The sequence below is a fragment of the Python bivittatus genome, unplaced genomic scaffold (genome assembly GCF_059951505.1).
Source record: "Python bivittatus isolate LINGU-HERP-01145 unplaced genomic scaffold, Pbiv_v1 ctg000840_np1212, whole genome shotgun sequence".
NCBI classification, from domain to species: domain Eukaryota; kingdom Metazoa; phylum Chordata; class Lepidosauria; order Squamata; family Pythonidae; genus Python; species Python bivittatus.
Genome location: NW_028277113.1, coordinates 25,947,615 through 25,973,353, shown reverse-complemented (window position 1 = coordinate 25,973,353; position 25,739 = coordinate 25,947,615).

The following is a 25,739-nucleotide window of genomic DNA, read 5'->3' as shown; positions in this document are numbered from 1 at the left end:
TAGTGAGGTTGTAATAGAATGGAATCTTTAAACAGTTTCCCTCTAACTAAAGTTCCTTACCTTCACAAATACTAAAAGATCAAAGAGAAACCTAATAGCCCACTACTGTGGTATAAAACCATTAGATTGTTGGGAAAATTCCAAGTCAGTCTTGGTTTACTTTGGCTGCAGCTGAAGTCCCATGCTGAGCTGAGATGGATCTGATTGACCCATCTTCCCTGCTGGAAGCCTCTCTTCTTTTTCCTTGACTTGAATGACCTCCAAATAAAGCACTGATATTTTACAATTCATGACACAAGAAGAAAGGGGAGAGGGAGGGAGGATGAAAGTGGAATATATAATTAGGAATACAATTTGCAACCACTGTGAACTTTGGTATACTTTAATTCCTTTAAATTTATATTGCATACCATATCTACACATACCACTGTTGAGTGACAGTTCCCCCCCCCGCCTTCTTTCCTCTCTTCCTTAACAGTATTTATTCTGTAGTGAGAGATTTAATGAGAACAGAAGCAGCAGTTTTTTACCGTCTCTTCCTTCCAATGGCAAAGACAGTGCGATATCAAAAATATATAAATGTCAGCTTGGTATATTTATGTTTAAGAAATACATGCAAAGCCCGATCTTATGCATGGTTTTTCGGAAATATGACTAAGCTATTTTTGGTCCTTAGCATTTACTCTCATGTAAACATCCACAGGATTGCAGCTATAAAGTAACATTTTAAAATGAAGAGTGGAGCAGTTTTTAAGAATAAGGGCAGGGGCATTTAACAGAATATAGTTTTACTTTTATTAGCAGAGATGGTAAGCCGTATTTTTTACAAAGTGGAAAAGGTGTAGGGCTGACAAAAGGAGAGTATTGTAGTAAAATATTGCTTTCCAACCAAATGAAATGTTGGAACAAAATTGAGTAAAGAAGCTTGGAATTCTTGGTCTATTTTGAATGCACTCTTGCCATGGTTGTGGGGTCTGACATCCTTATTCATATCCAAAAAGGTCTTTAAATCCCATCTTTTTGCACTGACTTTCAACTGTTAATTTTAATTATTAATTCTGCCTGCTTATGTATTTTAACTTTTTAAAAATTTTGAATTTAAATTTTACTGTAAACCATTAGTCATCAGGAGTATGCTGTGTTAAATCAATATCAGTCAATAAATCAGACAACTAAAATAACATAAAAATAATGAAATCTGTAGACTACATCAGGCAGGGGTCAGCGAACTCTTTTGCCCTGAAGGTTGCAATTTGCTTTTATTCCCTGCCTGGGGACTACAATGGACATAGCTGATGATGTCATCAGAGTAGACAAGAGCAAATTTTTCAGCTCTTTATTGTATTTTTGGGAGGTATTAAGGCTGAAATGGGCAGGGCTTTGTAAGTTTGTGGTTCAAAGCTGACTTCTTTCAATCTACAAATAATGGAGAAAATCACCTTTAATCACATTCTGGATGAGATTTCTCTAGAATAAGGTTTTGGAGATGTTTCCCAAATTCAATCTTCAGCAGCATATGCTGCCCAATATAGAGAACCTCAAGGAAATTTGCAGATACATAGAAGGATGTGAACTTTCCCTCAACAGGTGACACTGAAGGAAAGAGGATGGTGGAATCTAATTGTAGGAAACTGCTTGCAGAAGTGGCTTAGGGAATTTTGCTCAGCCCTCATAGGAATGAACCATTTTTATTTGATCTGGACGTTTTACATTGTTTCAGCAATCCTACCAATTGGTTTATTAAAAGTATTCCCACACACAACTATACTTCCCCACAGCCTTCAGGTTCACTTCTAATTTGCTCAGAAATAGGGTTTGGGGTCTACGCCCATCCCTACTTTTATCCATTGGCACTACAATAATACACTAACCTGATAATATATATAACCTAAAGCTAAATCATAATTACCTAAATCAGATCTCACATTTCACTATCCAACAATAGCACTTACTCAAATATCATTTCCTACACTTGATGAGAATATGTTGGAGGACAATACAGGGTCACAGTTCAAGTCTCATACAATGAGAGTTGGTTTTCTGCTGATTTTGCCATCTGGTCAACCTATTATCTTGGCATCGTGCTTCCTAATTTGAAACAGGACTTACTTCATATTGGCTTGCAGAAGATTCTCACTCATACACTTGTTTCAGTACTGCTTTTCTGTTTGCCTTCATTTGGTAGCTGGCAGCAAGTGTGTATCACTAGGGGGTTTGACAGGTAAGAAGAAATATTTGGTCCATTTGCCTTGTCCAAGTACAACAAAAGTGCCAAAATCGATGTGACAAAACTGTCTCTTCAGGTCCCACCATTGAGTCTAAATATTTTATAGACCCTTTGCAGACAACACAAGGCTATGTAAAGCACTTCCATTTGATGGCTGTGAATTATGAAGCTGCTCCGAGTTTCCCTGAGACCCTAGGTGAGATCTGAGAATGCTTGCCAAAATGTGTCTTGTAAATAAATCAGTTTTATCTACAACCCTAGCACTTTAGACAGATGGCCGTTTAGAATTCGGCATGTCACAGGGGATGGAGGAAAAAAAAAGATGAGTGAGGAGAAAGCAAAGAAAACAAACACCGCATTAGAGCAAAATCTTATGGTGCATGATATTAATTGTTAAGTGCATCCAATTTTGTTTAGCACAAATACACTGTTGAATTGAAAGTGCCAACTAATTAAAATAAGGAAAACAGATATTCTTAGCTCCAGTATTAAAATGTCTGATAGCACTCCATTAAGGTGACGTTTGATTTATTCATAGCAATGGAAGTGATTAATGGGTAACATTTGAGTGTTTATTATATAACAGGCCCATATGTAGAAGTGGATGCCGACCAGATGATACTATAAAATGCATTGTGCAGTCTGATACTCTTGCAGTTTTCTTATGAGATTAACAGCTTTCATAATCATATTTTCCTGAGACACGCAGCTACAAAGGCAAAGCTATCTGGAACTAGCTATACCAGATTGAAATAGCACTGGAACAGACTGACTTATATTGCTCATATACTGGCTGACAAGTGCTCACCATTTCGTATATGTATATGTACACACACACACACACACACACACACACAAATATTCTCCATTTGGGATAGTTCAGCTATCCATGCTGAATTTTGTGAAGAGCAGCAGCTGTCAAACTGACAGATTTGATCATTTATGCATGAATTTAAATCATCACCTGTTGTAGCTATCAAGTGAAAAACATGCACGTATGGAAAAGTGGACATTTCGGATTTACATATATCAAATCACGCTTTCAAAAGTCGCTATAGTGAGATGTTTCCCTCATGCAAATTTCACCATGATGCTCATTAGATTAGTTCTGTCTTTTCAGCTTGTACTTTTAGTGGATAACTTGTTTGATTTATTTTTAACACTTGTTACCTGCTTTTTGTTATATAATAGTGCTATAACATTGTAACACTGGAAAGAATTACAGTAGGTCAGCATTACCCTTTCTTAGGTAAAATGGAGGTAATTTGAAATGAAGCTTCCATCCAATGCATACTGTGAGCAGATTAAAGTATCTTGTTGAGAACAATATTGTGTTAGGTACCATTTGCCCTGGAGCTATCTGTTATTTACTTTATCTGTATGAGAAATCTCATAATGAGCTGGAGCAGTAAGACTCAGCCCCATAAATAAAACCATTGTATCTTTTTAAATATGTGTACCAGAGCTATGTGTACTTCAAAATTATTTGGAAGAAATGCTTTAGACCTTGCATGAGTGTTAGAGCAGCATCTCCCCCTGCAAATCAAATCCTTGAAGCTTCAGGATCTTTCCTGCAGCCACATACAAATGCCTGGAAAAATTTGTGCTCCTTTAATGAATAGCAGAGATGCTGGGCTCATATGAGGCCCAAGGTACTTCTTCCACCTCATTTTCAAGCCATACACAACCATAGCACATTTTAACTTAAATGATTGAAGGGGATCCTAGTTTCCTCAAAGATACATAAAGTGGTTTAAGGAGATTATGGGGCATATAAGGTATTTAGCAATGACTGGAAACCTATGAATTAGCTCAATTGAAAAAGAACCCTTGTCTGGTCTGGATGATAGCCAGTCAGTACTTATCTCAAATATACCATGGATAAACAACTTTTTTCCTCACAAGGGCTGCATTTCTTCAGAGACAATGTGCTGGGGACTTAATATCCATAGTGGGTGGAGCTGAAGCAAACAGTGGGTGGGGCCAAAGATAGAAAAGGATAGTACCATTACTTCTGTCAATTTTTGACTTCTTTTTTTTTTAATATGCATTCTCACACTTCTCTTTTCTTTTCTGTCTGCTTATCTTTCATTCTCCATTCAGCTTACCTGCTGGAGAAGGGACAGATCACATATGTCTGAGTGCTAAATTAATTGCTTATAGTGGCTTTTTGAAATTAAACTGGAGCCTAGAAGAAATTGGGCCATGGGTCCATCCTTGAACTAGAGTAATCTGCTTTGGGAGACTGACTTATTCCAAAGGTCCATTTAACATACATAATGGCGGCAGGCAGACTACGCTAATCACAGGGGAAATGTCTATGATGCTTCAAAATTCTCATTAGCTCAGGGATGGGGAAATTGTGTCCCCCAGACTTTAAAACATAATTTTTAATAGCTCCAGCAGACACAGCCAGTGAGGACTGTAGCTTAGCCATAGTTGGAAGACAAAGGGTTCCCCAGCATTGATTTAGTTCAAGGGTCCCCAAACTCTTCAGCTCATCAACCCCTTCATGAAGTTTCAGATTGTTCATCTACCTCCAAACATGTATTATATGAAAATAATTTAATAAATACTACTTTAACAAATAGTACTATGAACAACAACAACAACAGTCAACCCTTTGGATAGTCCTATCGACCCTTGGGGGTTGATATTGATCACTTTGGGGAATCCTGATTTAGTTGAAGGTTAGTGGCAATCTTCAGATGTATACAGTCTGAACACACATACACATATACCAAAATAAATGTTATTTGTGTAATGAAAACAGCCTTCAAGTTCACAACTTTCATAATAATGTCTAAAGTTAGACTCAGGCATTTACAGTAGCTACCAGCTGATATCATGACAGCCTACAGATAACTATGATAGTAGCAAAGATTGCAATAATCTTTCTTTAGCTCCTTTATGAAAACTACAATAAAATAATGTATAATTCATGGATTCAACATCACCAGAATCTTTGGGCTGATGGGTTACCTTCATAATGTCCTTCTAATCCCACAGAAGGCATGACATCAAATATATCAAATGGAAAATGTTCTTCTATATTTTGGCATTGTCAAAAACTCTTCAGATAATATGCCACATTTGGGAAAATTGGAATACCCAAACTGAGCAACAGAAGTGAACAAGACTGAAAAGATTGGCTTAAAGAATATTACCTATATATATATTGGGATATTTGTTCATAGTTCTTGCAGAATTTATATTAGTTTTGGAGTACACGTTTGAAGAATGAATTCTGTGAATTAGACTTTTGTTCCATGTGAAAGTAACAACTTATTGTTAAATATGCAAATCAGTTACAAGTTTGTTTGCATATAATTTGAGCCAGAAACATATAGCATCACACCAAGCCCAACTAGTTAAAGAACTCCAACCACATTTCAAGCAGAATACTTCTCCTGTCAGTCATTTAAAAAAAGGATGCAAAAGGGCTGTTTGTAGATGCTCTGAAGAGGGATCCATACTGTGACTCATAGAAGAGTTGAGCAGTTGAGAAGAGTTGAGTTTTAACAGCAACAGGAATAAAATTGCCACCCTTCTGTGTTTATATTTGGGAAATTATATTTGGAGGGCCACTGTTTAATTAAACATTTTATATATATAAACATGACTCCTGAGGACAAATTGACATATGCTAGGAAGAAAGGATCAGAATAGGAGGAAGCATTGAGGATTGTGGCCAAAGATAGTTGAAATATCTCTCTGTCTCTCCCCAGTAAGATCATCTCCCTTTGGAGCTGTTTGTTTTCAAAAGGCACTTTCCTTGCCAAGGCTACAGATATAATGCAATATTACTCTCCTTTCTCTCTCTAGTAAACCATTCTAAGTTACTACTACATCTGAGTCTTTCAAGTGCATTCCCACAGGATCTTCATGCATCTCTTAATCTCCGAGCCACTAAAGGCAAAGACATTTGCTTTGTTTGTATCTCTTTATCCTAACAAGGCTATTAGTGCTTTGATAATATTCTTGAATTTCATTACTGATTCTCCATTCCGTCTTCCATCTAATTTAATTACAATTTTAACTAAGACCAGCTTTTACACTGATCCCTATGGATATCCCAATTTCCCCAGGTAACTCCATACATTGCTCTTCTTCATTAACCTTTATTGATTGTCACACGATGGGCTTCACTTCTCTTCACACCAGTTTTAAGCAAGCTAATTGAAATGTTGCCTTTCAGGTAAGATTTAGTGAGGCAGCACTAAAACCTTTACTAAAATGGAAGAATAACTGACTGACACAGCACCTATCACCCATTCCTTTTTCTACTTAAATAAATTTGGGGGGGGGGGAATGGTAAAAAGTATTAAATTTATCCTTTAATGCCAATCTTAGTATTAAATATAACAAAATAATATCATTAATCCAGAGCTGAATGCTCTTAGATAATCAATGGATGATATTATTATTATTATTATTATTATTATTATTATTATTATTATTATTATTATTAATCTAACTGACCTAGATGCAGCTGTGATTCCTGCATCAGACTTGATTCTGTTGCGTGCCTATACTCTCTTGTTCTTTATCCAGCCAGTCATGTGAACTAATACCATGCCAAAATTCTTTCTTTTCTCAAACGTTTTCTTATTCTGTGAAAGAAACTTCTTCCTTATTTGCAGGGTATTTTAGGATTTCTTTTTCATGTCTTTTAATGCTGTTCTCCCCCTTCCTGCCTCCCATCAGAATGCTTGGCTATCCTTGGCTATCCAGTCTGAAAACACCCTATGGGAAATATTCTGGAAACAGGGTTACGCAATGAAATATAAGATAATTAGACCTGCCTTGTCTTTCCCCACCCCCACCCCATCCCATCCCCCACATTTTACATCCCCTCCTTTAGAAAAGAAGGAATATCAAAAGCAAACTGAATGACAGCAATCAGATAAAATGCATTCACTAAAGTAAGGTTTCATACAGTATTAATAATCACAGGGAAGCCTGCATCTACATATGTACATTAATATCTTCTCTGGAATAAGAGTATTTTGCAGTTATAAGTCCACTCTTTCTTTTGAGATAAATGGAGCATTTCAGCTGTGAATCCAATGGTATGGACTCTTCAGCACCTCATGACCTACTTATTAACTAAAAAGGGGAAGCAGAAGGTAGAGCATTAAGAATTTACTCTTTGTCTCTTTTTTGTCTATGACTCTGCCTGCTCTTTGTCTAGAAGACTCCTCAACCAAGGTAACTTGCTTCTGCCTTTCTTCCTAGTAACACATGCTCTTTGACACTCCTCCTAGTAGTATGTAGTTAATTAGGTGCTAGGCTTTGCTTAACCATATAATGTATTTCCTATGAATATATATCTTTTCTATTATAATTATAAAACCTGATTCACTAATCATTCCTCAGGTCATATTCCCACTCCCAGGAAAACTCACATACACAACACAGACACTTCAATTTCTTACAGGAAAAAATAGTCATACAAGAATTTGATGTGCACATCGATGCTCACATGATTCCATTTTGATATCATCACTCTATACCTAATAAAGATTCAGTTTCTGATTTTCCATCTAGCTACAAATCATCCTTGTATATAATGTGACTTTTTTTTTTTTTTACTATGTTTTGAGAGTTCATATTCAAGTTTTGTTTATTTAGGCTATGGGTTAAGGCTGTAATTGAGATGGTTAAAAAGGAATCCCTATGAAAAGTTATCCTCTCCTGATATTTACATGTTCAATTTCTTCACCATTTACCATTCAAGTTGGTTTGCATTTTTTCGTAGCTTCTTTTACAAAATTCTGGATGTTTGCACTAATCCCAAATATTTCTGAATCCAGCTATGTGGAAGAAAACCAAAAACCTCTTCTCTAATAAGTCCAAGCCATTTCTAAATTGGCTGTTCTTTGTTTGGAGTTTTTTTAGTATCATTTTACCAATCAGCAGCTGATCTTTGTTCTAATGAATTCCACCAATTATTTTTTTGTTCAGATGGATACAATGCATTTTTGAATACGTAATGCAAAATTGCAGTTGCTAACAGACATTCTTGGAAAGCAAGTAATTGGTCTTTAGTTGCTTGCAACTATACCCTTGTCTCTGTCTTTTACGATTAAGATGATATACCAATGGTAATCTATTCCTCAACTTTTTAAATTTATAATATTTCATAAAAGTGAATAACCAATGTTTCATGGAGAGCCTTCAGATGTTTAAACTAAAACCCATGTACTTCATCTTTTCCTGTACACTCCAGCTCTTAACCTTCTTTGCTTGCTTTTTAATCATTTCTGATGTTATGACCATATCATCCATTTTGACTGAACCAATATTTTTCTCAGTCTCTTTTATTCGTGTTGCGTCTTTGTTATGTTCTTCTGGGATATCCAAGATATCATTCCAAAATTTTAATGTTTCATTTTTATCAGCACAAGCATCTATGCTGGTAGTATTTTCCAGCAATTCTTTATAAAACAAATCCTGGTTTATTTGAAACTATGATTTTGTCAAAATGGATTTATTCTTATTTCATATTGTTCAATTACCTTTGAAATAGCTGTTACTCATTTTAATTTATCTGAATCTTCTTTAATGTTCTTAATGCCCAAAGTATATCTTTTCTTTAAACAATTTTTTCCTTCAAATTCTTCAGATTGCTGATATCAGTTCATAATTTACCTATCTGTTTCAAATCAAATTTTCTATCTTGATGATGTTTTTCTTGCTTTTGTTTCACAGCATTTTATCCCAACTCACTAAATTTGCACCTGTCAGAACTTTTTATATTCCTTTTCTATGGATCTTTTTCAGTGGTGGAAGCTTTCCTTATAATCTGAGTTTTTCATATGTCTATTAAATTTTGATTTCAGTTCCATCTGCATGCCAGGGAGTTATTGTTCAACATTGTTTTGCTCATTGTTTTCATGTCTTTCATCATCCTTATTATCTGTCTCAGAAGTTAGTAAAATTTGATGTTCCTTTTCAAAAATGTCATTTGTTTGATCTTCATTGTTGTTATCAATCTTATTCACATTCTCAGCCAGTTTTTGCAAGTCTTGCAATTTGAGGTCCATAAAAGTTTTTGTTCTAAAGATAAATCTTTGTTGATCCATTAATTAACACTTCATCAGTTTCTGAGTCTGGGTATTTATGCTTCAAATATCAAACATCATTTTTTGAAATTCCATAGTTTTAGGGTTTGATATAAAATAGCATTTCATGATTACTAAATTTTCTTCAACTGATCTTTTCTTTTTACTTTGCTGGGACTGGTAACAGATTTGCAGCTGGATAACCTTTCTGCCTAGCAGAACAGGTTGAGCCCTGTAGCCCATTTATCTACTGATGTTGGTATGGATTATTTGTTTCACATGTTCACTGTTGAGAATTGGTTTGGACTATACTTCTGCTTTCTCTCTCCTGTGTGTTAAAGCTGAAATTTGCAGTAGCCATGCTACCACCAGCATAGCTTCTTCACCATAATGAGTGATGGTGTGTGATCTATGATGTCGACTTTGTTATTTTTAAACTGTAAAGTTTAAATCATAGCCCTGGTATTCTTGGAGATCTCCCATCCAAGTATTAACAAGGTCTGACTCTACTTATCTTAACCACCCAGACAACATTAGCCAGCCTCTACCACTTGATGAGCCTTATGCATTTTGGTTCATTGTAAGTAGTCAGAATGAAAGAACCAGAAGGCCAGACCACTGCAAGGCCTTGGTTAGAAAATTGTATTTTGATTCTTAGGTCCACAAAGTTCAAATAGCCAGCTTGGATAAGCCTTAGATTTCTGGTGATTCTAAGTTATATGGATCCATTTACCAAAAGACAAAGTGATGGATTACAGTTTCTCTACTCTCCAAGTATTATTTCTGCTGCTAACAGCATTATCAACAAGATAAGTTCCTTAGTATTTCAAACCCATTGAGTTGTCCCCCTCTGCCTATATACTGGATGCATTCTTACGACAGATTTTACCTCATGACTGGATTAACTTATTTTCTGGCTTCACACATGGCATTAAACCATATGCTAATCAAGCTAGCTGCATTTGTGCAATACACTAAGCCATAAGAAAACTATCCAAGGCTAACATTAATTCAACTTACCATGTTATGTGAATGCATCTGCTAACCTTTGCCTGACCTGGTTGCCTGACTTGGACACAGTCACTGTATGTACATAGAGGGGAAATTCAAAGAAGCAAGTTTATTTAAGCTGCTCCCTCTATTACTCTGAAAAGGAACAGGCAATCTTTTTGCAGCTTTGGCCCTCATTATTTTTTTCAGATTCCAAAGGTGAGTGAGTGGGACAGACTTGTTATGACATTTCAGATGGGCAGGGATGGGATTTTCACCCTGTTCTTCTTTTTTGGGGAGGTGAGGGGGTTTAGGTTCGTACATAAGTAATGCTTACAATAGGCTCAGCTCTTTCTTTTAATTCCTACAATAAACAATGGAAAATTGTGCCATAATTTGACATGTTGTTGCCAGATTTCAGTAGTGTAATCTTAGGAGGGTATGGAGACATCAAGAAAGGGAACATTAAGTTTGCATGCAGGCTGCAGGTTGTGATTTATCTAGCTGATATAGAATGTGAATATTATACTGGCACTGTTGAAAATCGATGGGAAGTTAGTGATGCAGACTTCTTTTCCCCTTTGTATATACAAGAAATACTGTACCTATGCAGAAAGGATTATTTAACTGGCTGAGACACTTTGTTTGTGTGTTCCAAACTCCTCCATGTATGTGCTTAACAGAAGTTACCTAGGTAGCTATGTGGATTGCAGCACTGTATTGTTAATCAAGTGTGCTTGCCTCTTATCTGTATTTTGACTTATAACCATTAAGATAAAAAGGACAATACCAGCTTCTTAATCTAAAACATGGCATAGGGAGGGGGACAATGGTTGCCTACCAAAAGAAATGTTCTTATAAGCATATTCTTGGCAGAAGGTCATTTATCTGGGTTCATAAGGTATTGATCATAGACGACATCAGACCATTTTTAGATCCTGTCTACTAGAGACCCTGTCTTCTCTAAATATTCTTGGCAGAGGTTCCACTGTCTAAAGTTATGATCAAGTCCATGATAAGATGTGCTCCCAAGCCATCTGCACTTATTATTGTTTCTTAAGGAATGTATTAAAAGTAGCAAAAAGCTTTGAGACAGGTTGAACCTTGGCATTGACCCAGAATCATAGGAGGAATGCTTCAGAACTCCTGGCTCCAGGGGGTCCATATGCCACTATTCTTGGGTGTCTTGGCTTGTAGAAGGGATGTAGAGGTTAAGCTATATTTTTTTTCATTAACTATCTTAATATTTGTTCAATAAAATCCTTTCTGGCATTTGCTTTGGGTTGAGCTCATTGTCTTTGAATTCTAAAGAACCTATTGGTTCCCAAGTGCCACCAAGGTACAGTACCAACACAAATATACAAAAGCTGAACTGAAGAGATCCAGAAGTGAAGCAAGGGAAGGTCAGGTCATTAGCAGCTGCCTAAACTGAAGGTAAATCCCTTTCAAAGCATAAATCTCACACAGTTCTCAATAGCTAACCTATTAAGATAAAAGTAGGAATGCTGCAAGAAATCTAGCAAATGAACTATTTTCCCTTTAAACTAAAATATATCTGTGTATATTAAGGTGGAGACTTTCTGATTCCTTTTTTTCCCCACAACCTTATAGTATAATGACTAAGAAGCTGATTTTTTTCTCAGAAGGACATGTACGTATATCTGCAGCTGGAAATTGTTTAGATAATAGTCACTTGAATTCCTATCAGTCTGAGAACCAACCTTTAAAATGTATGGCTTTGCTGTTGATAATACCCAAATTGGGTTTATTCCAGAATTTTTTTTTCATGAAGGAATGTATAGTTCTAAATCAAACCATGAAAATGATACTCTGTGGTATTATATATCACCCAAGATCAATTTATATGCTATGCAGACTTCCATCATTTTTCTTGTAACATATCTGAATCAGACTTCGGCTATTTCTGAACATGAATGCACTGAGACAGGTTTCTTAAATTTTTACTCCTCTAACACTTGCTCATCTGAAAATCCTCCTACCCTCATTCCATCATCCTCACAAGCTGCCTATAGAGTCTTTTCTCCCTTCATTTTCAGATGAAAAGACACAATTTCCATGTCTTTCTGGTAATTTTCCCTTTAGGCATTTTACCCAACATGAAGTATCAATGTGCACTGGCCAATTTTGAGCTGAAAAGAGCTGAGGAGAAGGGGTTAACTTAGCAGTTGCTGGTGCTCAACTTCTTACACAGATACAGATTGTTCCAGGATTCTTTCATGATTGAAAAAAATCCACACAAAGTATCATAGAACCCCATTTAATGGGTAGCTTGAGGATCAGAAGAAAGAAGTTTCTTATTGAAGACTGTATCGGCTAAGAGAATGAAGCCTGTTTGTCACCATCATTGAAGTCTTACCTCAGTATCTCAAAATTGGGCTATATATAATCATCAAAATTCTGGGTCATCTTCATTTTAACATCTCCTTACAGCTAATCTGATTTGCACAAGAATAAGAATTCCAAAAATGTGTGAATAGATACCGTAATAAACCCATAAAGCCTCAAAGCCTGGTGCTTTTGTTCCTAGTATCAAGCATAAGTGCAGGGTAATCAGAGAAGTCAAGAAGGAGCAGCAATCAAAGCCCCACCCACTTTCTATGTCAATCATGCACCCTGCCTTGTATCATCATGGATATGAATGAAAGTGGTTAAATGTTTGTTTGTTTTTTAGGTTTCTGTGTAAAATTAATTATATAACTATTTGTATAAATGCTGATATTTCCCAGTAACAATGTATTTATTAATCTTTGTGCCATAACTATAGGAAGTCAAGAGGATTCTTTGGCTAAATCAAGGATTTAAATGAGCATTTAAATTGCTTTATTAATTTCTTTAAGCAGCCATGTTTATTCTGTCATTTCTTGGAAGTATTATTTATGTATGCTTTCATGACAACAGAAAAGATAAATCAATATAAGCAATAAATCTTTAAGTGCTTTTTAACCTTACATGCTCTTTATGGTTGAGAGATAATCAATAGTTACGACAGAAAAACTGCATATGATTCTTCTTTCAAGCTGCTTGCTTTTCATGACACAATGTGGATAGTTCAAAATGTAAATGCCATGATCAATTTTCTCTCTCTCTGGAAAAAAAGAAGGCTACCAAAGATAGTGAACTTTTAAAACATGCCATTAAAATAATAGATTATCTAAATTTGTACATTTGGTCCAGTAATCTCTTAAAGGCAATCCAGTTTCCAGATTAGAATTGGCTATTTAGTACAAAATAATTTTGACTGCATGTCTGGAAACAACTGTGACCTTCTCATGCATCTTTTTGTTGTTGTTGTTGTTGATTCATTAATGCAAATATGTCCCCAGGAAATGTCCTGTAGTCACAACATTTCTACAAATTATGGCATTTCTTTCCTTCTAAATTGCAAGGCCTGGTTTTATAAAGCTGATCTTAGTGAATCAATGTTAATTTAAACATCTGATCTGAATAATAGTAATAGCTCTGTAGAACTTACCATTTGGGCTGAATAAGGAACACCTTTTGTATGGTTTGTCTTTCTGTCTTGTGTCAGAAATTTTAGAATTTCTTGGTAATTACTATTCATGGTCACTTTTGCAAAGTGACAAAGGATATTTTTGTCACTGTTTTCTGTTACGTACCTTTCACTGTTTTGCAAACTGCTGGCTACTTACTATTACTAATCTAGAATAGCCCTGTGGGAGAAGCTTTCTCATAATGATGCCTTCCTTTGGAATTCAGCTGAGATGTGGAAAGCCAGAGGAGATCCATGTAGAGATGCTTGTGCATCATAAGTCAGGAGATGCTCATAATTAAGCTAATATTGCCTTAGCTATAACATTAGTAAAATATTGTTGCCAAGATCATTGTACAACATACTAGCACTGACCCATTTCTGACAGACCTCTCTTTATACAAGATAAGCATAATAACAGACAACTTTTAAGGTTTGGGCACTGTGATTGATTTAAATGTACAATATCCTCTATCACTCTTTGTCAGACATTAGTATTCTCTATGAAATAGATGCATGGTTGCTGAGGCACACTGAACTGACATTTTTTGCCAAACTATTCACAATAGCCTTAAGAGCTTTCCTATACAAAAATGTTTCATTTTCTACCCAGCTAAATAATTTATTTATAAACTTATACATTTTTCTATTAACATGTCAGTGCTGTTGTTCTGCTAGCATGAATCTTACACAGCTAATGGAAATGTTGTTTTTATCCTCCTTTAGGTGTTGACTATAATGCCTTGATTCCATCTGCATAAGCCAGAAGTCAAGCTATTGGAGAAGCCATTCAATACTTTATAGTGCACTCTTTATGGTTTAAGTAAGTTACCAAGTATTTTGTTGTGATACTAATGTTAATTGTTCTAGCACACATATAACCATGAGCAGGAACAACATTCCTTTATTTATTTGTTTGTTTCTGAGCATTAACATTGGACTCAATCCAATGAGAATTTAGTGTAGTGGGCTGTAAAGAACAGTATTACCAAGATGAAAATATAAACATACAATTTACATTCACAAGTTTGTCTTGCCAAAAGAAAAAGGTCCTGCATTTTCTATATATGCAAATTCAGCAGTAATCATTTCAGAAAAGCTAATGTTGTGCATATCTACATCACTTATATATTTTTCAATATGTTATTTATTATTTCTATTGTCATTTTGCTGTACTATGATGCACGTAGTTTTTATGAATATAATCTTATTTCAAAATAAATTCCATGATCAAACACTTGTTTTTAATGATTTTTAAGCATATTATAATCTTATTTAATTTTATTTCTTTAATAGTTAGGTAATCTGAGCACTATGTTGAATGAAAGAATAAGATATTAAGTCAACAAATACATAAACAAATAAATATTATTTGGAATGGTCATTCAATTGGCTCCATACCTAATAATTTTCTGTATGTATTACACAAATATTTCTAGATTTATATAATTAAAGGATCCCCTTCCTTCTTTCCTCCCTTCTTTGTAAATGATGCAGTAGTTTTTCTTTTCTTTGTTCAAGTGCTAAACCACACTTTATGGCAACAGGAAAACAGTGCCATATTGTATAGGTAGTCCTCGGTTTATGAATGCAATTGGGACCAGAATTGCTGTCGCTAAGCAATGCAGTTGTAAAATGTGGTGTCACATGACTGTGCCGCTTAGTGATAGCAATTCCAGCAGTCCCAGTTGCTGTTGGATCATGTGGGTCTTTAAATGAGGACCTCTTGTGACTGCAACTTCCAATTTCCTGCTGGCTTCCCCACTGACTTTGTTTGTAGGAAGCTGGCAAAAAAGGTCACAAATAGCGACCATATAACTACCACTTGTTCAGTGCCATTGTAAGTTTGAACAATTGCTGAACAAGTGCTTGTTAAATGAGGACCACCTGTACTAAAATCAGGGAAGTGTAGATAGAAGCTAGAACTTTTAAGTAGCACATTCAGAGTAATTTAAGTAGTTTGTCACTTCCCATCTTCAAGGTATCATAACACTATGTGTATACATTTTCTGATGAATCTATTGTCTGATCTTGCTCTATTCCAAGTTGCAACTGTGTTTCCATCTACAACTATCTTGGGTGGGCAGATGAATGCTGAAGTTATTTTCTGTCCCATTGTAACTAATTGTATGTTGGGGAGGTAGTATATGAAAACTCTTAGTGAAGTCAGAATAGGAAAACTGCTCCCGGATGTAATTTACTTCCCTTCTCCTTAGATACTAATAGGAAATTCTGACTCTCTAGGTATTGTTGAAGCATAATTTTCACCAGCCCAGCCAGTAACGGGAAGTACCCGAAGTTGTAATTCAGTGATATCTGGAGGGCCATAGAATCCTCAAACAATTCATTATGTAAAATGCAACAGTTTAAAGTGATAGATATATTAATATATGAATTTTTAATTTTCTTTGCTTTAGTTCTCATGTAGATAGAATCAAGCATTAAAAATTTCCAAAGCACCAACAGTTCAGAATCAACAACTGGTGATTGTACACACAAAGACCCACTGCTTCTTCTGCCTGTACAACATTCTATCATATTAACTAATGTGAGTAAGCAGCAACTGCTACATGTTGTCTGAGTGTGTGCATGTACACCACATGCCCAAACAAGGAAGTTATTACATTTTTCTTTCTGTTATTGAATCAACCTTTAAGATTAACCATGTGCTAGGTCTGGATCAGAGTTTTAATATTCAATACACAAAAGACAAAATGAAAGGAATAGGCCCCATAAAACAATACAAACATGCTATGATAAATGCACAGCAAAGAAAGGAGGAGCTTATGGCTGCTTGCATCTTTGTGTGGGAAGTGTATTTTGAAGGAATTTAAAAGCCTGAGGGATAGCTTGACTGAAAGCAAGAGAGCAAATTCCATTTGCTTTTTTTTTTAGATTATCATCTCTGATGTTCAGGGGGTAACGCTTGTGATGAAAATTAAACAAATCTATACATTTTAGCAGAGATGCCTTTGCTTCTCTCCAATGCTTTACTGCACTTTTATGCAGTGCCAGTCCCATTCATTTTAATGAAAGAAAGAGAGCCCTGTATAAATAAATGAACAATCTGTTTTCAACTTAAAAGCCCTTTCAGGCACAGAAGGCCTGGCTATGTCCCAAAAGGTGCATGCCTCACAATATAATTGTCTCAGGGTGGATGTGTTTTCTTTTTCAAATCTTGCACCAAACTGTTATTTTTTTTAAAAGATTTCTTTTTATCCCACATTTCTTATTTTTATAAATAACTGAAGGTGGCAAACATACCTAATATGCCTTCCTCCTCCTATTTTCCCCACAACAGCAACCCTGTGAGGTGACTTGGGCTGAGAGAGAGTGACTGGCCCAAAGTCACCCAGCAGTTATTCCTTAGATATTTTCTATGACTGAATTCCAAACAGCAAAACATTCTGTCATACTTTGTTATATGCAATGCAATGCAATGCAATGCAGGCAGGCAGGCAGGCAAGCAAGCAAGAGAAAGAAAGAAAGAAAGAGAGAGAGAGAGAGAGAGAGAGAGAAAGAAAGAAAGAAAGAAAGAAAGAAAGAAAGAAAGAAAGAAAGAAAGAAAGAAAGAAAGAAAGAAAGGAAGAGCTCCACTTAAGTAATTGTATGGTAGAAACATGAGAAGGGGGTTGATCACAATACACTCTCAAGGAAAGTAGTTTTCTGCTGGACAGAATGTGATTTAGGCTGCCCTCCTTTAGTGCATGAATTGGGAGTAAATTACATTAAGTTTAGGAGTAAGTAGAAACCACAATACAGCTATTGTATGCTGTATTTAAGGGTAATAAAATATGTAAAACACAATTAAGTGAATTGCAACCAGTACAAATGTTTTCTTTTGGGTGAGGGGTTATCCCTCAAGACAGATGCTCAGTTTTGATATTTTGGGATGTGTAGCAATAGTCAGCATGTTCCCTTTGGGTTACTGTAATGCATTCTGTTCCAGGTGACAGAATCTAGCTGACTTCAGCTGATTGAGAAAAGCTAAACCTAGAACTTGGTTAGTACTTGAATAGGAGATCAAGAAATATCAGAGCTGTAGGCTAGACTGGGAAGATATATATTTCTAGATAACCCAAGAGGAACCATAACTAAGGTATCCTACACATAACTGTTCAGGCAATATGTTCCTAATACCAATAGAAGAGAATATATGTAGCTCGGGATTAGTGTTCCTAGTGTAGGATTCAACATTTGAAGAGTTTTGAATATAGCCTCCTTTCTCTAAACTGTACTACAGGTAGTCCTTGCTTAACAACCACTTGTTCAGTGACCATTCGAAGTTATGATGGTGCTGAACAAGGGGGACTTACAACTGGTCCTCAAAGTTGTGTCCATTGCAGCATCCCTGTGGTCACATGATTATGATTTGGGCGCTTCATGACCAGTGTGCAATTACGATGGTTGCAGCATCCTGTGGTCATGTAATCGCCATCTGTGACCTTCACTGCTGGCTTCTGACAAGAAAAGTCAATGGGCAAGCTGGCAGGAAGTCACAAGTTGTGATCATATGACAACATGCTTAATGACCACATGCGATTAACTTAATGATTGCAGCTGGAACTGCCATCGTACGTCAGCATGGTCATGTGATTTTCAATTTACAACTCAGTCACTTAGCACAGAGTTGGTGGTCCCAACTGGAAGTTTGGGGACTCTACTCAGATCATAAAATAGTGGTAGGTATAGGATATGGTGTAGAAACAAAGGAAGTCACATGCAGAGATTCAGGATCATAAAAGGTGGGCTGTGCCTGTAGTAAAATGATTTAGGTGAAGCCCCTTGGACCTTGCATGAGCATGGCACCTCTCTGCTTTTCATTAAAACTGACAACTCTTTTTAGGCTTGTGGGCAAGTCTGAAAAAAGGTGCAGCTGCTTTAAGAACTGTATTAACATAAGAAGACTTCTTGCAGCAGCTGCATCTTTTCCAGATTTGCCTACGAGGCTAAAAAAAGGGCAGGCTGCTTTATTGAATAGCAGAGATAAGTTGCACTTGTACTTGTGTGAGGTCGGATGCATATTTTTTCAATAGTTTTTGGACGCATACCCAGACTCAGTAAACAATTCCCTAATAGATGATCATTTGTTTTAATAGTTTGAATTCTAACTTAGTCCTTATATACCTCAATTCTCTGCTAGCTAAGAACTAGACAGCCTTGAAGAGACAGCCTTTAAGCCTGATGCTGGATACACTGTTTGTTCTTTTCTATCTGCTACACTTAATACTACTGAAATAGAGTGGAGGACTCTGATATCTGTCATGAAGGACCTTGGTTCCCCTGGACATGTATATTCAAGGGTAATTATTTCTCAGGTCTCCAGGATAGTGGTACTACACTCTAGGACAGCTTGTTTTCAGGTTCAGATTCACTCTAGAGATGTCAGGCCAATGTCACCTGCTTGTTTTCTCCTTATCTAAAACCAAGTCCAGGTTGCTATTTGAGATCATGGTTGCAAGTCAGTGCATCTGAAGAGTCTAATTCTGTTCAGGCTAGCATTAATTTAACAAATTAAATTTAAAATTAAATTTAAAAAATCAAAGGGGTCATATGTTTTGTGGTATTTTACATTGCTTTATGGGCATTGCATTCAAGCAAGAACCACATCATGGAGAAATGGTGTATTCAATCAATTATCTGAGTGAGGAAATAGCATATCCAGCAAATATACAGTTTAATTTCTTCATTATACTAACCAGAGCCTGTAAAGATCACTTTGTGTTTTAATTGTGTTTTGATATCCAACAATAGTGGTTTGAAGCAAATTATCAGCTACAGAGTGTTTTATTGGAAATAGATGCAACAATACTATATTTTATCAGCTCAAGAGATTCTATGAGCTTGTAAGGATAAATGATACACTGGAGTCTCATTGGATAGCTGATCAATACTAAGCTGTCTGTCTACTGGTGAATTTTATCACCTTTTCTTCTAAATTTTCTTTTTGAAAGACCACGACTTTTTTTCTAGCCCAGCAGGGAATCTCAATACAAAACATACAAGAAAGATTTAAGTAAGAATAGATTAAAGATACTGTAAAAAATAGAGTATTCAATTGAATGCAGTTCTTTAAAAAAAAAAAAATTGTAGTCTCACTGCATTATTTTTATTTGCACTGGAGACATGGCGATATTTTCTGCTGAGATTTTCCCTTGAGGTTCTACTCTTTTAACATCAGTCTTTTGCTAACACAGACTATAGAGTGAAGTGGGTAAATAATATTGGACTGATTTTTAATGTGTGTCTTTTGAACAAAGGAGAGAGAAAAGGTTATTTCTCTGTGGCCCTTTCAAATTATTCCAGTTACTAAGGACTCATTAAGGTTTAAGCAATAATAGAAGTTCCTACAATTGAAAACTCTGCCAATTTTCTGGGAGTTTTTTTTTTAGAAGATTTTTTTAAAAAAACATGGTTATCGATGGAAACCAACTATATAATTAATTATCTTGCAGAGCTTTTGATCTATTTCTTTCTAAATTATAGGATAACGTTACATTAGCAGATCAATAATATAACACAAGCTATTCACTAGGTTGTTCTCTGACTCAATCAATAATGACAACAACAGCATGTGCTTTGAAATTTTCATTTGCTTTCAGTCATTCCCTGTAGTCAATCTATTTTATTCAGTTCAGTCATCCATTTTGTGCAACAAATATTCTTCAGAGGTTTGCCTGGAAGAAGACTTCCTAGTGGGACTATTTAGATAACTTAAACCAGAAAATGTGAACTGCAATCTAAATTATTGCTTTAGTATCCATCTAAGAATTACAAAGTATAGACTAAAACAACAACAATCTTAACAATAACAATAATAAAGCTTTCAGTTTCCGGGACAGGGAATTAATTTGAGGTGAATAGACAAAATTTCACCTATAATTACCCTGAGATTTTATTGAATGAAGTAGTCCAAAGTCTCAACCTTTGGTATTCTTCCTAGATGACTGTGTATTTATATATGGGGTTGTTTTCCTCTTAAGTTTTCTTTAGATTTTACTATTTTAAATTTGTACATGTTATAATTTCTTGATAAGGCGGGATATATGCTTTTGAAACTCATAAAAGTAAAGAAATGCCACAACTGTTTCAGATAGCACTTCTGAGCTAGGCTGGACCAATCCAGCCAAGGTAGTGTAATGCAATATTTAAGAATAATAGTCTATGAAAACTTCGCTATTGTGGACCTAATATTGGCCTCTATTTCTCATGGAGTACAAGGAATGCTAAATCACATTTAGTGCTATGTGAATAAAAACAATAATAGTTTTTTAAAAGGGCCCATGCCTGATGTTAAGGGAAATATATTTCCTTGTATTTGTTTTGAGAATGGGGTGATTCTAAGTTTGCCTGAAAACAATACAGGCAATGGAATTCTGGGAGAAATAAATGGAGGAAATTTCCCATGTACTCAGACTATTTCACAAGATTTTTAGGCGATCAAAGAACAGGGTATATGGAAGGGTATTTGCACCAATGGTCACTGATTTCAGAATGGCAGACATGACCAGGCAATCAAAGTCCTGGCACTTTTTAATATGTGTTACACATATGAATACATTTAAGAATGGGTGAGACTTTGATTTCCTGGTTGCTCCTGCCATTTTGAAGCCAATGTCCATTACAGTGGATGTTCCCAGGTAGATGCATACATCAAACGAAGCAGATCTTGAACAAAATTTACTCCACTATTCATATTCCCATCACTGTTTTTAGTACTGGTTGCTTTAGTCATACTTTTTAAGGATTATTTGTGGTCATCTGCACCATTAGTGAAATGCTAGTGAGGGCTAGAAATGCAGGCTGTAATAGAAATACTTGGAGCAACTCAAAGAGGTTGGTTTTGATCAAATGTCTTTTCCCCCTATAAATAATGGATCTACCTGTTTCTGAATGCCTGATATAAGCTTAATTTCAAAAATTATGTGCCATATGACATGAGAGACTGAGGGCTATGGAGTGAGTGCTCCTCTGGATTCTAGTGTTTTTGTCTAAGTCTAGTAAAAGTGTTGGCCCTCTTCATACAACAACTCCTGCAGAATCCTCTTGTCAGGGATGTTTTACCATGGTACCATGCAAGCAAGAAAAACCACAAGGTGTGTCATTATGCCAGCTAATACTGCATAGAGGTAGGGATACAGTTTTGCTGCTGACTTTATATATTGGGCACAGATCTGTGGCAGTTCCTAGCCAATCATGGCTAATCTTGAAAAACTAATCAGGATTAGACCTGGATAGTTCTTGGATCAGACAACACCAGGAAATCCCAGGGCTGGAGGCTAGATTGCAAAATGTCTCAGAAGGCAGCAGTGGCAAGCCACTTCCAGATTTTTGCTGAGAAAACTGCATGGATGTGTTCCAAAGGTGATCAAGAGTTAAAAACAATTCAAAGGAGGCTTTACTTGGTGACCAGCAAACAGCCTGAAATCAGATTAGTCCATTTCCAAAACAAGGGGGATGAGGAAACCATCTCTCCTACCTGAGAATGACTTAAGGTACCAATAGAGGTACCTTAAGGCTGTGACACTATGCAGACAGGAGAAAAAAGAACAAGAATGTAAACCTTGATTTCACTATAAATAAGGCTTCCATTTAATACTCAGCTGTTGCTAGAATTCTTTCATAATGGCTTTGTTAGCTTTTATTCAATAGTACTTCTCAGAGCTATTGGAAGTTCTATTTTTGCAGTTTTTACCTAGTCAGTTGAAATAAGTCAGAAAGCACAAGATAGATCTGAGGTGTGGGCGACAACTCCATTGGTCAAACCATATATAAACTTTAGGGTCTCTTAATCCACCATCAGTCATTTGAACGTGTCTGGGAGGGCTGGGTTCATTTGATATGCTAATCACTAAACCAAATGCCCTTACAAATAAACCATACATAAGTTCATATAACTTGCTAACACAGAGGCTGGGTTTGCACAACATGCTAAACTACAGACTACCCATATCCTAGCAGTTTTCCTAGGGGAAAAAATAATCTATTTCCTGAAATAGAACAAATTAAGAGATATACTCCAGGATACTGAAGTGGAGGGGAATTTTTTTTTTCTAGTAACTGTACTACCCACTGAGAAATAACACTGTCCCTACTAGCATAATCTGTTGTGTGTTATAGAAATAAAAGATGATATGAAATGCTTCCAAAATATTTAATATTCCTATAAAAGTAAGGCCCCTTGAGGTTCCCAACATGGGGAAAATATTTTCCCCTGATGACATTATTGCCTCAGTGTCCTTATATAATTCTCTGGTACCCTCCCCAAATACATAAAAAACTGAAGCCACCAGCTGCAAGAAAGTGGTCCACCTTGCAGAGGAGTTACACTCCAAGTTCTAGAACATGAGTACAGTTTCCCACACATTCTCAGTCGTCAGTGTTCTCAGTGTCCTACACTGCATATAGAATTGTATTCATGTTCCAACCAGTAAGAATTCAGAAGTCCTTCAAGCCTCCAGCTGAAGATGTGGGAGTCAGAGAAAATACAGTTGGATACAGCACATACAATCCCTCCTCTGTATACAGGTGAAACTCGAAAAATTAGAATATCGTGCAAATGTTCATTTATGTCAGTATGGCAACTCAAAAGGTGAAACCAATATATGAGATAGACACATTACATGCAAAGCGAGATATATCAAGCCTTACTTTGGTATAATTGTGATGATTATGGCGTACAGATTATGAAAACCCCAAATTCACAATCTCAGAAAATTAGAATATTACATGACATCAATAACACAAGGATTGGAAATAGAATAATATCGGACCTCTGCAAAGTATAAGCATGCATATGTACTCAGTACTTGGTTTGGGCCCCTTTTGCAGCAATGACTGCCGCAATGCGGCGTGACATGGATGCTATCAGCCTGTGGCACTGCTGAGGTGTTATGGAAGACCAGGATGCTTCAATAGCGGCCTTCAGCTCCGCTGCATTGTTCGGTCTCATGTCCCTCATCTTTCTCTTGGCAATGCCCCATAGATTCTCTATGGGGTTCAGGTCAGGCGAGTTTGCTGGCCAATCAAGCACAGTAATCCCATGGTCACTGAACCAGGTTTTGGTACTTTTGGCAGTGTGGGCAGGTGCCAAGTCCTGCTGGAAAATGAAGTCAGCATCCCCATAAAGCTCGTCTGCTGAAGGAAGCATGAAGTGCTCCAAAATCTCCTGATAGATGGCTGCGTTGACCCTGGACTTAATGAAGCACAGTGGACCAACACCAGCAGGTGACATGGCTCCCCAAATCACAGACTGTGGAAACTTCACACTGGACTTCAAGCATCATGCATTGTGTGCCTCTCCATTCTTCTCCAGACTCTGGGTCCTTGGTTCCCAAATGAGATGCAAAAGTTGCTCTCATCAGAAAAGAGGACTTTGGACCACTGGGCAACAGACCAGTTCTTTTTTTCTGTAGCCCAGGTAAGACGCTTCTGACGTTGTTTGTTGTTCAGGAGTGGCTTGACAAGAGGAATACGACATTTGAAGCCCATGTCCAGGATCCGCCTGTGTGTGGTGGCTCTTGATGCACTAACTTCAGCCTCAGTCCACTCCTTGTGAAAGTCCCCAACACTTTTGAATGGCCTTTTCCTGACAATCCTCTCCAGGCTGCGGTCATCCCTGCTGCTTGTGCACCTTTTTCTACCACACTTTTCCCTTCCACATAACCTTCTATTGATGTGCTTTGATACAGCACTTTGGGAACATCCAACTTCTTTTGCAATTACCTTTTGGGGCTTTCCCTCCTTATGGAGGGTGTCAATGATTGTTTTCTGCACAACTGTCAGGTCAGCAGTCTTTCCCATGCTTGTGATTCCTACTGAACCAGCCTGAGAGACCATTTAAAGGCTCAGGAACCCTTTGCATGTGTTATGGATTCATTAGCTGATTAGAGTGGGACACTTTGAGCCTAGAATATTGAACCTTTTCACACTATTCTAATTTTCTGAGATTGTGAATTTGGGGTTTTCATAAGCTGTACACCATAATCATCACAATTATACCAAAGTAAGGCTTGACATCTCACTTTGCATGTAATGCGTCTATCTCATATATTGGTTTCACCTTTTGAGTTGCCATACTGACATAAATGAACATTTGCACGATATTCTAATTTTTCGAGTTTCACCTGTACTTTCAAACCCCCATGATTTCAAGTGAACTACCAAAAATAATATTGCCAGAATATTGACAACTATTGATATATCAAGATGTATAACACTGAGACATTTGTTTCATAAACTATCTCTGATTGGTTAAACATCCAGAAATAGATTTTTCACAGTGTCAAATACACATTTATGTTTGACTTTTTTAAAGGATGAATTTGAACACATTTTTTGTGATGAATTCCTCTGGGAATCAATTTGAGAATGGGACTACCTGTGTAGCCACAAGAGAAATCTGGCTAGCATTTCTCCTCCCCACTTCCTCCACCCCAAATAATGAATTTGCAGAGACACTGGATAAGCTGCATTTAGTTAGTTTTTTTTTTTGTAAGCATCTATAAAAAAACTGTTTGAGCTTATTTTTACCTTTAAAAGCCTGGCACATTTATAGCAATATTCTTTCTTTCTCAGACACTTTCTGGATTGCCCTTGAGACAAAGTAACATCATTTCACCATCTGGTAATTCCAAGAAACAACCAAGAAGGGAAGTCCCCAAGCGCTTCTGTAAGCACACTGGACTTAAAGATTAAACAAAAACAGTGGCTTCCCTCAGCCACCTTGCGTATTTAAAAAAAAAAAAAACCCTTAACAACTTATGCAATCTGCATCTGCATCTGTCCACTTGGACAAATCTGTGGCTTTTTGTTTTGTTTTGAAACCATATTAAGGGGGGAAAAAGCCCCAAAACTGCATTGCCAAAACAGAGAGTAGAATGAGGAATATTTTTTTATTGCTTTTCATATCCTTACCCACCTTACCCATCATTTGTTGAACAAA